Source organism: Pongo abelii, chromosome 9 (assembly GCF_028885655.2).
Source record: "Pongo abelii isolate AG06213 chromosome 9, NHGRI_mPonAbe1-v2.0_pri, whole genome shotgun sequence".
Lineage (NCBI taxonomy): Eukaryota > Metazoa > Chordata > Mammalia > Primates > Hominidae > Pongo > Pongo abelii.
The window spans coordinates 21,789,862-21,802,293 of record NC_071994.2 but is presented as its reverse complement, the minus strand read 5'-3'; the positions used below and the strand labels follow the sequence as shown (position 1 = coordinate 21,802,293).

General features: G+C 43.1%; 1 long non-coding RNA gene across 1 annotated transcript; it reads left to right on the top strand.

Annotated features, from left to right (window-relative positions):
- The first annotated feature begins 3,755 nt into the window (after positions 1 to 3,755).
- LOC103891813 (uncharacterized) lies at positions 3,756 to 5,805 on the top strand. The gene is made up of 2 exons (XR_002916784.2): positions 3,756 to 4,753; positions 5,544 to 5,805. It is a non-coding gene; the product is annotated as an uncharacterized LOC103891813 (long non-coding RNA).
- The last annotated feature ends 6,627 nt before the right edge of the window (positions 5,806 to 12,432 follow it).

Genomic DNA, 12,432 nt, shown 5'->3' with positions numbered 1-12,432 from the left:
TCTTTTTCGTGTACTCTGCCAATCTATGTGTTTTAATTGGTGTATTTAGACCATTTACATTTAATGTAATTATTGATATGTTAAGGTTTAAGTGTACCATTTTGTATTTTCTATTCTCATTTCTGTTTTCTTTTTCTTGCCTTCCTGTGAGTTATTTTAACTTTTTTGTTGAATCTCATTTTTATTTATCTAGAGTGTTTTTGAGTGTCTTTCTGTATATTCTTTTTAGTGGTTGCTCTAGGTATTTCATTTAATATATACATAATATCACATTCTCTGGGGTCATCATTTTACCAATTTGAATGCAGTGGAGAAATTTTTACCGTCCTCTATATCCCTTTACCTTCTCCCACTTATAATTGTCTTAAATATTTCCTCTACAAACATTTAGATAGATATCAGCAGATACAGGGGAAGCACTTTTTTGTTTGTTTTGTTGGTGGTCTTCGGCTGGAGTCAAGCAGTTATTGTCCAAAAGTCTTCTGTCTTGCTAAGTTGCCCCATTCTTAGTCCTTTATCTTAAGAACGGTGGCTTTTGTTGGGACTTTTTTTTTTTTTTGTCTGATGCCCTTAGCATTACTGGGTCACTGGCTTCCTCAGCTCTAGGTTTGGAATACATGAGGCAAAGGAAAACCCAGAAAATTTGCCAGCATGGTGCTCCTTAGATCACAAGGTTCCTAGTCATTCCACCTTTCAAAGTCTTCTTATGTTTGTTTTATGTATAATGCCCAGGGGTTTTAGTTGCACTTTGTGGGAGGAAGAAGAGAAAGTACATTTACTCCATTTTCCTGGAAGCAGAAGCCCTGATGCATTTTTAAAGCTGGCCTCTTGTTCCACTTTCACAAAAGACATTTCCCTATGAAAGAGCGTTAACATCCCACTGCTCTTCAAAATGGAAAACAAGTTTGCAGTAAGAGACAAGATGATCAGCAAGGTTTAAATCATCTCAATCTGCCTGCCAAGGCACTAAAAATAGAGGGGCAAAAAGCTAGCTCAGTTTTCTAGAAATGCCTCAAGAAAATGAGATAATGTGAACATTGATGATTTCGTTGATTCCCCACAGAGACTTCAGGGGTATCATTCCTCAGCGATATGAGCTAGTGAGGACTTTACCTCTGGGGATGCATCTGTCTCAATCCATTATATATCACTGCCAGTCTACACCAATCATTCCCAAATTTTATAGTGCAACCAAAGTACCTGGGGAATGCTTATTAAAATACAGCTTCTGCAGTGGTACCTCTGGGGAAGGCAGAGCAGTGCTGGGCCTGTATATAGCCATTTGGGAGCCCCAGTGTATGTCCAGACCAAGGCAAGTCCCCCTGAAACTGCCTCTTTAAAAATTATACAGCATTGTTTTGGTTATTGAGGTTGTAATAAGTACTTGGCTCATAGAAAAGTCACTTCTTATAAAATAATAATGGCAGCATTTTGCACAGCCAAAAAGTGCAGATTCTAGGCCTCAATCTGTAGGTCTTAGGTGGGCCAAGGAACCACTTAGCCTCTTGGCCTTGAGTAAGGTCAGCTGTGTACTGGTCAACACTAGAATTCACTGAGAGATCTGTAAAATTACAAGTAATGAAAATGCATATTAAGATAGAACTTATCAGATTCCCAATAACAAAAGACATTTTAAAGTCAGACAAGTAGGGTAACAATAGGACACGGAAAACTGAGAGCTGAGTATGGGTACCAAAACCAATACATGGCACTGGCTGCAGTCTCTGGTCACCTGCTGTCTCCTGACTCCTACTATAAAGGAGGCCGGGCTGGGCACAGTGGCTCACGCCTGTAATCCCAACACTTTGGGAGGCCGAGGTGGGTGGATCACTTGAGGTCAGGAGTTCAAGACCAGCCTGGCCAACATGGTGAAACCCCGTCTCTCTACTAAAAATACAAAAATTAGCTAGGTGTGGTGGCACACGCCTGTAATCCCAGCTACTTTGGACGGTGAGGCATGAGAATCACTTGAACCCCGGAGGCAGAGGTTGCAGTGAGCCAAGATGGTGCCACTGCACTTCAGCCTGAGCAACAGAGCAAGACTCTGTCAAAAAAAAAAAAAAAAAAGAGGCTATTATCCTATTTCAGACATTTTAAGGTTACTGTAGAGTCACTATCTAGGAATCTACATGGCTAAAATCTGCTTGCTCTACCATCCCCCCAACCCCTACAACTACGCACATATCCTCCACTGATCTCAAACCTCTCAGGCACTTCATCTCCTTCCTTCAATGATCTCACCTCCCTTTCCCAGGGAAAATATACACTGCAAGACAGGACGTACTTCACCTTCCAGCAGCAAACTTTCATCCATGGCTGCTCTGGCCATGTGTGTGAATTAGAAAGAGGCACTCTTTCCTCAAGGGTCTTTACTATCATTTGCCAGGAAACAGTCAAGGCCACTCTTCAATTTGTCCATGGGCTGATCAACATAAAAAATCCCTGGCTCCTTTGCATCAATATTTCAACAAGCTTTGGCTGGGTGCAGTGGCTCGTGCCTGTAATCCCAGCACTTTGGGAGGCCAAGGTGAGAGCAACTGAGGTCAGGAGTTTGAGACCAGCCTGGCAAACATGGTGAAACCCCATCTCTACTAAAAATACAACAATTAGCCAAGCATGGTGGCACATGCCTGCAATCCCAGCTACTCAGGAGGCTAAAGTAGGAGAATCATTTGAACCCCAGTGGCAGAGGTTGCAGTGAGCCAAGATTACACCAGTGCACTCCAGCTTGGGCAACAGAGTGAGACTCCATCTCAAGAAAACAAAACAAAACAAAAACCCCCCAAAACAAGCTTATGTTTCTCCAATCTTAAAAAATAATAATTAAAAATCATCATTTTCCTTTCAGTATCACTCTCATTTCTTCACAGACAACTTCTTGTAAGATTTGCCTATGTTCATTTATTTCCATTTTCTTACCATCACCCTCACTTGTTCCTCAACTCACCGCAAGCTGACCTTCTCCAGACATTCCAAGGAATCTGCTCCAGGTAACAACAAAGTCTGCTCAGTCATCTCACTAATTTCTCAGCAAAACTGACCTAATTAGCTACTCTTCCTGAAGTGCTCTTCCCTTGCTCCCTGCAATGCCACATTTCCCTGGTTCCTCTCCTAGGGCCGCCTGCTCGTCTTCCCTTTCTTTAGTAGAAGAGCTCTTGACACTCTGTCCTGGTCCTCTTTCCCAAAGGGTATTCTCTCCACCAGGCAATCTCTTCTAAGCTCCTACTCTAGCCCCATTCACATACAAGAATCTAAGGCACAGATTTCTAGCTCAGGCCTGTCATCTAAAAAAATCAAAACAGGCACATCCATTGGCCTGTTGAGTTTCTCCACTAGAAGACCTCCAAGGCTTAATATATGTAAAACCAAACTTCCCACACATCAGCTTTTTCTCCTGTGGTTCCCTTTTAGCATGTGATGGCCCAACATTCTCCCAGCTATCAGCCCAGAAGCCTGGCAGTCACCCCAACTCTGCAAATTTCACACACCCAATCCACCACCACCACCGCCACCACCTACTTCCCAATGATCTCTCTCTCTCCCTCCCTCCCTCCTGTATTCTTCAGCTGTGGCCTGAGTCCAAGTAATCAAAGTCAAGAAAAGCAGGGCCATGTACTCTGTACTCACCAGCCTGGTGCTTGAAACCCTCAACTATCATAAAGTGGTTATGTTACTGAAAAGGGGTTCCCATCCAGACCCCAAGAGAAGATTCTTAGACCTTAAGCAAGAAAGAATTTGGGGCAAGTTCAAAGAGTAAAGTGAAAGCGAGTTTATTAAGAAAGTAAAGGAATAAAAGATTGGCTACACCACAGGCAGAACAGCGGCATGGGCTGTTCAACTGAGTATACTTATGGTTATTCATTGATTATATGCTAAACAAGGGGTGGATTAGTCAAGAGTATTCTGGGGAAAAGAGTGGAAATTCCCAGAACTGAGGGTTCCACCCTCGCCTTTAGATCATATAAGGTAACTTCCTAACATCGCCATGGCATTTGTAAACTCTCATGGTGCTGGTGGGAGAGTCTTTCAGCAAGCTAATGTATTATAATTAGCATATGATGAGCAGTGGGGACGACCAGAGTTCACTTTCATTGTCAATCTTGGTTTTGGTGGATTTTGGCCGGCTTCTTTAAGTATCCTGTTTTACCAGCAGGGTCTTTTGTGACCTGTATCTTGTGCTGACCTCCCTGTCTCATCCTGTGACTTAGAATGCCTAACCTCCCGGGAATGCATCCCAGCAGGTCTCCGCCTTCTTTTATGCAGCCCCTATTCAAGATGGAGTCCCTCTGGTTCAAACGCCTCTTGACAGTTCATTCTTCAGTGTTTCCGGCTAGGAAATGTAAATGTTTGTCCATCCTATTCACTGGGCTCTGAAGCACTCATTTAGTACATGGAGAAAGGAGAGGGAGAGGGGGATGGGAGGAGGGGAGGAGCAGAGGAGGGAGAGGAGGGGGACATGGTTAGTCTATCCTCTCTGCGGGGCCTCTCTGCTGGGCCTCTCTGCTGGGACTCAGACGCTGAGCGCTGAAATTCTCATCCGCCACACACAACATGGCGGCTTCCTGGACCCGCGCCCAATTATCGCTTCCGGGATGGAAGCTACGTCATTTCTCTCTCTGTTGCTCTAGCGCCCCTTGGAAGCCAAGAATGTGAGGAAGTCTTCTTCCTTCGCGCCTCTTCTTCCTTCTTCTTGCTTCCGCTCCAGGGCAGCCTGACAGAGCCGCTCTAAGGCTCTGCTGGCCGCGGCTAGCCGGTGAGGAGGGTGGGGGGAGGGGCCGTCCCGCCTGTGGGGGAGTCTGAAGGCGACCAACGAGAGGGAGGGCCGGAGCGGGGAGGTGGCTCGGAGGCATGTCCAGTAAGTTGGGGATGAAAATCCTCCCAGGAACCCGGTTATTAATGGGTTGAGGCAAGTGGCAGGTGCAGCGGTTGCGCAGAGACAATGATGCTTAGTAGCCAGGACTTCATGGCCACAAAATTTGTGTGTAGAGAGGGCCACAGCAGCCTGAAAACCATTTTCGTCCCCTTTTAGGTTTACCCATTCCACTGGGCCCAGCTACCACCCACTCCTGCTGTCTGGTAAACTTTCCTCCTGTTTCTGAGGCCATGTCTGGCATGAAGAGTCTTTACTGAATAGTTTTCATTGATCGCAGACCCCGTTCTTCTCTCTTCTCACCCCTTTATTGAAGTGACAGTGAAAATCTAAGTGAGAAAGCACTGTTACAGGGGCTGAAAAGGCTGCAGGAGACCAGAGCCATTGACTTTTATTTTTAAAATGAAGATCTCTTTTACTTGAAGGAACTTAAGAATTTTGGCATGCAAATAGGGGCTGGAAGACTTGAAAGCAGTAGAAATTTCACCACAGGTGATAGGAAACGATGGTCACGAAATGAATATCTCCTGACTTGCACACCTAGTGAGCAGAGCCAGGACCTCCTTCACCTTAGCATTTGGAACAGGCTGCAAAGTTCATTCTTCCTCATAGCAGCCTCTGCATTCAGTTTGGTTGTTGTTTTATGTGGTTTCTAGCCTGATTTTTTTTTCAGGGTGCAGCAGAAGTCCCAGGTAGCTGAGAAGTTCGTGGAAACTTCTTATTTGGTACACCTTTCACTACTGCTTGTGATATAGTGCAGGGTTGGGATGTGCAGACATTTCTCAAGTGCACTGTGTACCTACACAGCATGCTGCAATTTGGCTACTGCAGTCAAGAGAAACTGGTTTGAACAACTACTGAGTGTAACATAGGATGTGCATTTCATTTGATAACAGGAACACAGCTTTTGTGCTAATAAAATGCTTTGAAAATTAGTGTGTGGTCTTTAGTGATTAGCATATACATTTTAGTTATCCATTGGTTCATAACAAATGGACTAAATAGGTACCCCACTCAGTCATTTATCTAAATGAAAAGTTTGGTTAAATTGTAGTAGTGGGCATTGATCAAAGCTAATGGGAAAAAGAGATTAAGATGAAAATCATGGGATTAAATTTTTAATTAGTTTGCCCCTTGGACCGTTGCTTGGTATGACATGGAGATTGATTGGCTACTTATGCCTGCCTGGGAAGATATGGCTGTGCTACCAAACCTCTGAACATAAAAATGTTTTGCAAAAAAACTGAATATTTTATTCAGTTATCTTTCACTTTATTCCTGCTTAACAAGGAATTGAAAAGGAAGGCAAGGTCTTGGATCTCATAGTTCTTGGTATAGTGATAGATATAAAGTGTGAGATGGGGGCTTCAGCGGGTTCATTAATAAATATCTCAAATTAACATGTCTAAGTCAAACTCTTCCTTTCCTGCCCCCCAATCTCCTCCTCCTCCAGGGCTCCTTATGTCAACTAATGGTGCCATCATTACTGCGCTCAAGGCAAAAACCTGGGAATAATCTTGATTCCCTCTTTCATTCGCCACAGCTCACCCATCAACAAATTCTATCCGCTTTTATTCTAAAATATATCCGAAATCCATTCACTGTTCTTATCTCCACCACCCTAACCCAGGCATCATCATCCTTTACCTGGTTAACTACAAGATCCTTTTCATTTAACCTCCCTGCTTCTAATCTTCTGACCCATTTTCACCATTCCAGTCCATTCACCACACAGTAGCAGCCAAAATATTTGTTTAAAATGTAAGTTAGATTCTATCACTTTTGTATTTAGAATTATTGTCTTCCCCCACTAATTACTGTGCCCTACATCATCTGGACTCAATATGGTACCACTCTCTACCCCTTCACTCACTATAATCCAGACATACTATCTTTCTCTCTTCAACCTGCCAAGTTTTATCCTGCCTTAGGGTCCTTGCACCAGCTGTTCCCTTTGCTGGAACCCTCTTCACCCAGATATTGCAGAGCTGGCCCTCTCTTGTTTAGGGCTGAACTTCAATGTGACCTCTTCAGATAAGCCCTCCCTTGACCACCCAAACTCATGTACCCTCTTGTTACTCCCTGTCACATAATGCTGATTCAGTTTCACCACAACACTCATCATTACTGCTATTTTCTTGTATCTTCCTTTGTTGATTGACTGTCTCCTCTCATTAATATGTAAGCTCCCTGGACATAAACATCTTGTCTATATTGTATGACTGTATCCCCAGAACCTCAAATAGTCTCTGACGTACGAATGAATGAATGAATGAATGAATGGATTCTGCTTCCCCAAAGCTGCTGCCATCTCATCTCATGTACGTTGAAACAGGAAGGCTGGTAAAGGCCAGGGGGTCAAATGCTACATAGAGTGGAGCCTGAAGCACAAGATGTAGGCAAAGGCACAGTGGAGAGGGGCAAGAAAAGCATTTGGGGTGGAGGGCAGAGGGTCTGGGAAGGAATATGGAAATGACATAGAACAACTCTACAGATACGTCCTAGACATCTTAAGACTTGTACAAGCATGCATGTGCCCGCACATACACACATACCAGCTTGAAGAATCTTGTCTCAGCATGTGCTCTGTACTTGAGTCTTAGAGAACACTTTTCCTGGTAGAGGTGTTTAGGCTTCAGCATTAAGGAGTCTGATTCAGAGTTCTAGGTAGGGCCCATGTGTCTGTGACTGTGTAATACTTGTAAACTGGTCTCATTCTTGGTCAGGACAATAAGGCTGCAGTAAATCATAGCAGCTGGGAGAAAGTAGTGTGGTATCCTGCAGTGGTTCTGTTCACCACCACATGGGCTGAGCCTGAGCAACTTTCCTTTCCTGGGCCCTCGTTCTGCTCAGATACAAAGTGAAGGCTTACTTGGGCTCCTGTGCAACTTTAAAAGTGAAACTTAACTGAAATTGGGCAGGTGGGCTGCGCTCCTTCTAAAAAGTAAGAAGCCCACTTTTTAGAAAATATTAGACCTTGGATTACACCCCAGTTTGGCAGTTACACTTACATGACACATTATTTCTAAAGAGCCATCTAATTTTATGCCATCTGATGTTTATATTGATAACTGATGAAAATACAGCAACTTATTATGCCACTGAAACTACGATGAAGTGGCTCAGATTTATTCTCTCACTCTAGGTTGGATTTGAGGGGATAAGGATAAGAGAGAAAATACTATTGGTGCTCAGGTTAAAAAAAGAAAAAGAAAAAAATGGAGCTTAGACTTTAATCTTTTCATAAATCTTCCTCAACCCCAATTGTTTGGCCAAATTCAGGATTAGCATTCCATCTTCCATGAACCTTTTGGTTGGACCTTTTGTCAATCTTTTTCCCCTTTGTGGCTACCTCGATGTTTAACAACAACAACAAAAAAATGAACTACAAACTTTATTCAGATCCAGTTCAGGGTCTCACATAGCATTTAGTTTTTATGTCTTCTCCAATCTGTGATGGTTCCTCGTTATTTCCTTGTCTTTCGTGACCTTAACACTTTTTAAGAGTACTGCTCAGTTATTTTTTAGATTGTTACTCAGTTTGGATTTGTCCAGTGTTTTCTCATGATTAGACTGGGGTTTTGAAGTTTCTCCATGCATCATATTGGAGTACATAATATCAATATGTCTTATTATTGGTGCTGTTAATAAGACACATTGCTGTCGATGACATGTGATCACTAATTAAGGTGGCATCTGTCTGGTTTTTCCACTGCAAAGAGGAGAATTCCATTTGTGTTAATATATATTTGGAGAGAGATGCTGTGAGGTCACCTTGGCCTTATTTGTAACCAGATTTTCCTTACATGTGTGTTGGGATGGAGGGGTGATGGGAGGTAGGATGGGGTGGACTGTGTGATCTGTTCAGTCTGTACATCCCAAGTACAGATCAGAGCTTGCTATGATCATGCTGCACAAAGAGGGAAGAAACCTTTGCACTGTAATAAATAGCTGGGACTACATCTTGATATGCATAAATGAAAATGTGATATGGCATGCTTTTATTGTGTGTGTGTGTGTGTGTGTGTGTGTGGAGGTGTGTGTTGTTCATTGAATTGAATTCTTCTTATCCATGAGTTCATTATTTCTTAATAAAGGGTAACATTTTTTGAGTGTCTACAATGTTCCAGGCACTGTACTAGGCTCTGCATCTCTTATCTCAGTTCATACAACACTGTAAAGTAGACATCATTAGCTGTTTTACAGATAACGATACCAAGGCTCATGGAAGTAAGTTACTCAAAGGCAAGTGGCAGAACTGAAACTTGAACCCAGGCTCGTCTGACTCAGAAGTGTGTGCTATTTCCAAAGCACCAAGCTTGCTTTCCTACTGTGCACCAGGCCCCGCAATTAGTGCTAGAGATGCAGAAGTATGAGACGGTGTTCAACAAGCTCACACCTACCACACAGGGACCTTGGGAAGAGGCACCGAGGGCCTGGGGAGGAACATTTATTACAGGCATCATCCTTGTTTTCTCAGTGACAATCCCTTGTGTTGAAAATCACTGAAATGGTTTTTTTCAGGCCTTTAATGAGTCAGGGTAGATTTGCCAGGTTGCCCTCAGCTACAAATAGCTGAACAGAGGAGGGAACTAATACCGATGCAATGCCTGCTCTGCTTGTCACTGACTGTTATTCATCTCAGCCCCACCATGAGTGAGTTTATTATTATCTCCACTAAGTACCTGAGATATCCAAGGCCCAAAGAAGCTAAATAATATCATCCCCAAAGTCACCAGCTGGTAAATGGCTAGCCAGGAATTTGATCCCAGATCTAACTGATTCCACAGCCAGTGTCCAATCACAGTGCCCCTTGATATGCCAGGGGTACAGATTCCAGCATCCTTGCTGCAACGTGGCTATGTGTCCACTACCTTCTCATTTGTAGAAGGGGTGGCCTTGTTTACATAGTGCCTGATGGACATTGACAACAGTTCATTTGTACCAAGCATTTTTTTGCTCAAGCCAAAGGATCTTTGGGCAGCTTTTGCTTTTTTTTTTCACCCCCTCCCCCCAACAGTCAGTCCATATCAACAGGGCAAATGGAAAGTGATGATTCTGAGTCATTTGTGACATATAAAATACTACTGTGTAAACAAATGTGCTTCCCTAAGAGAGATGGCATACGGCAAGTCAGGTCTTTTTGCCCCCAGCTTTTGATGAGAGGATTTAGTTCCTCATAGAGGCAATGCTTAATAAATAGCATTTGATGTGGCTGCTAATAGTTTGTGGCCTTCCAGTCTCCAGGCATTTGCTGCACTGTGTAGTGAAGAAGGGGACAGAAAAAAATCCTTCATTCCCCTGCCTGTCCCATTTGGCAGCTCCCTAGATTCTCTCAGATCAACGTCCTTTCTATTCTTTGCTATTTTTGAAAATTTGAAAGCAAGGTGAGGTCACTGCATTGGAGTAGTTGGAAAAGAAAAGAGACTAATGATTAGCAGGCCCAGGGATTAGGATGAGGAGAGCAGGTGGCAATCTGGTTTATTAAAATTACTCCATTTCGTTCCTACCATATAGAACCGAGGTTCACTGATTATCTTGATTCTGCTGCCATTGTCCTGCTAGAGGCAGTGAGAATGAATGACCAAAAGGTGAGATTAGCAGTAGATGGAAAGAAAAATGGGGTAAAAGGAATTGGAAGTTGTTTTTGATTTCCCTATCTTAGTTTGGATTCTCCCAGACCAGATCCAGAGGCAAGGATTCAAGCATAAGCAATTTATTTGGGAGGTTCAGGACCCATTGGTGGGAAATTGAGAACAAGCTGGGAAGGGAGAAAGGCCAGTAAAGATTGCTACTCCTGTGGAAGACTGGAGCTCAATTCCACTGGTGAACCCTGGGAATGGTGGTGTAGGACACACAGGTCAGAATGATCTGTCTTCCCACTCCCACTCAGGGAAGTGAGCTGAGGTATTTATACACCAACTTGTGAGTGTCGGTGAGTAACAGCTGCTCCCATGTGGTGTGCTGGGCAAACAGGCAGAGTGGTTCTCTCCAGTTTAGGAGAAAACCGTCAGACAAAGAGATGCAAATGCTGCTGTTGAAAGTCAACCAGTGTGCACTGATGTGGTAAAGCCAAAGGGATATGGGCTGTGTATCAATAGCATCTGCTATGTCCCTTTAAAACAAAACAAAACACCCACTCCTCCCCCCGTATTTCCATATCACTAAATAGCACCAACTCAGTTTCTTATGCCAGAAGACCTTAGAATCTTCCTTGATGTTTTTCTGCTCTTGTCTCACATTCAGTCATGAACTCCATCTTAAAAACACACCTTGAATTGTACTGCTTCTCACCATCCCCACCATCATCTTTCATTGGGTTTGTGCAACAGCATCTTAGCTCAAATTCATATTTACACTCGTTCCCCTGACATGGTAGCCAGAATCAGATCATTTTACCCCACCCCACCAGCTCAAAACTATCCAGTGGCCCCTCATCACTCTTAGAATAAAATCAGAAGCCTTTACCATGCCCCAAAAGACCCTAAATGATCTAGCCTGACTTCATCCCTGACTTCACTTTCCATCTGTTCTCCTTTTTGCTCACAGTGCTCCTGCTAGATGGCTTTTCTTGCTGCAATCCTGCCTCAAGGCCTTTGCATTTGCTCTTTCAACATAGAACACTACTCCAGATATGCATCTCACTCAGTCTTCTCAATCACTCAGTCATCTGCTCAAATGTCACCTCTTTAGGGAAGACTTTTCTTAATACTCTATCTAGAAAAGAGCCTTTTGTCACTCTGTTCCTTAATCTGCTTTATTAATTTTTCCATAGCAGTGATCATGACCTGAATAATATTAGTTTCTATTTTATTTGTTTGTTGCCTGTCTCTTGCATTAGAATGTAAGTACCATGAGTGCAAGGACCTTGATTCTCTGCATTGCTCCCAGCTCCTAAAAGAGGGTGACACATAGTAGGTATTGATTGAATGAATGGATTAATAACCATTTACTGGTCCTGTTGAGAGGACCCATCTGTCAAAATTTTTCAGAACAAATAGGAGAAACTGGAAACCTTGGTTTGATAACTGCCTGACTGCCTCTTTTCCCAGAGCTGGCTCTAATGAAGAATAAACACGCTTAACAGAGACAGTTGAAAGTCCTGTGATTACTTCCAATATGTTCCTTCCTGATGTCCACGGCAAATCTCAACTTGTTCATTTTTCTTTTTGTTTGCCTTTCTGAAAACAATGGAAGGAAAATTGAGGGAATCAGTGTGCTACATTTCATATATGACGATGGGGACAAAGTGTAGTCTTGATTTTTTTTTTAAATGATCTAGAATACAAAGTTGGTTATTTCCCCCTAGTGCCTGGCACATAGTATGTGCATACTAAATGTCGAGTGAATTGGCAATGTAATCTATTTGATGTTATTAAGTTTTCATTGTGTGCTAATTGTTCTGTAGAAGGTATTGGATCAGAGGGCCCACACCCTTAAAGATACCAAAAAGTGGGAGGATTTTCTCCATCACTGCCCCCAACCCAGAAAACCCTTAGCCTGATCCATGCCCGTTCCTTCTCATACATACCAGCCCATGATCCTAAAAATAGTCAGTAGAA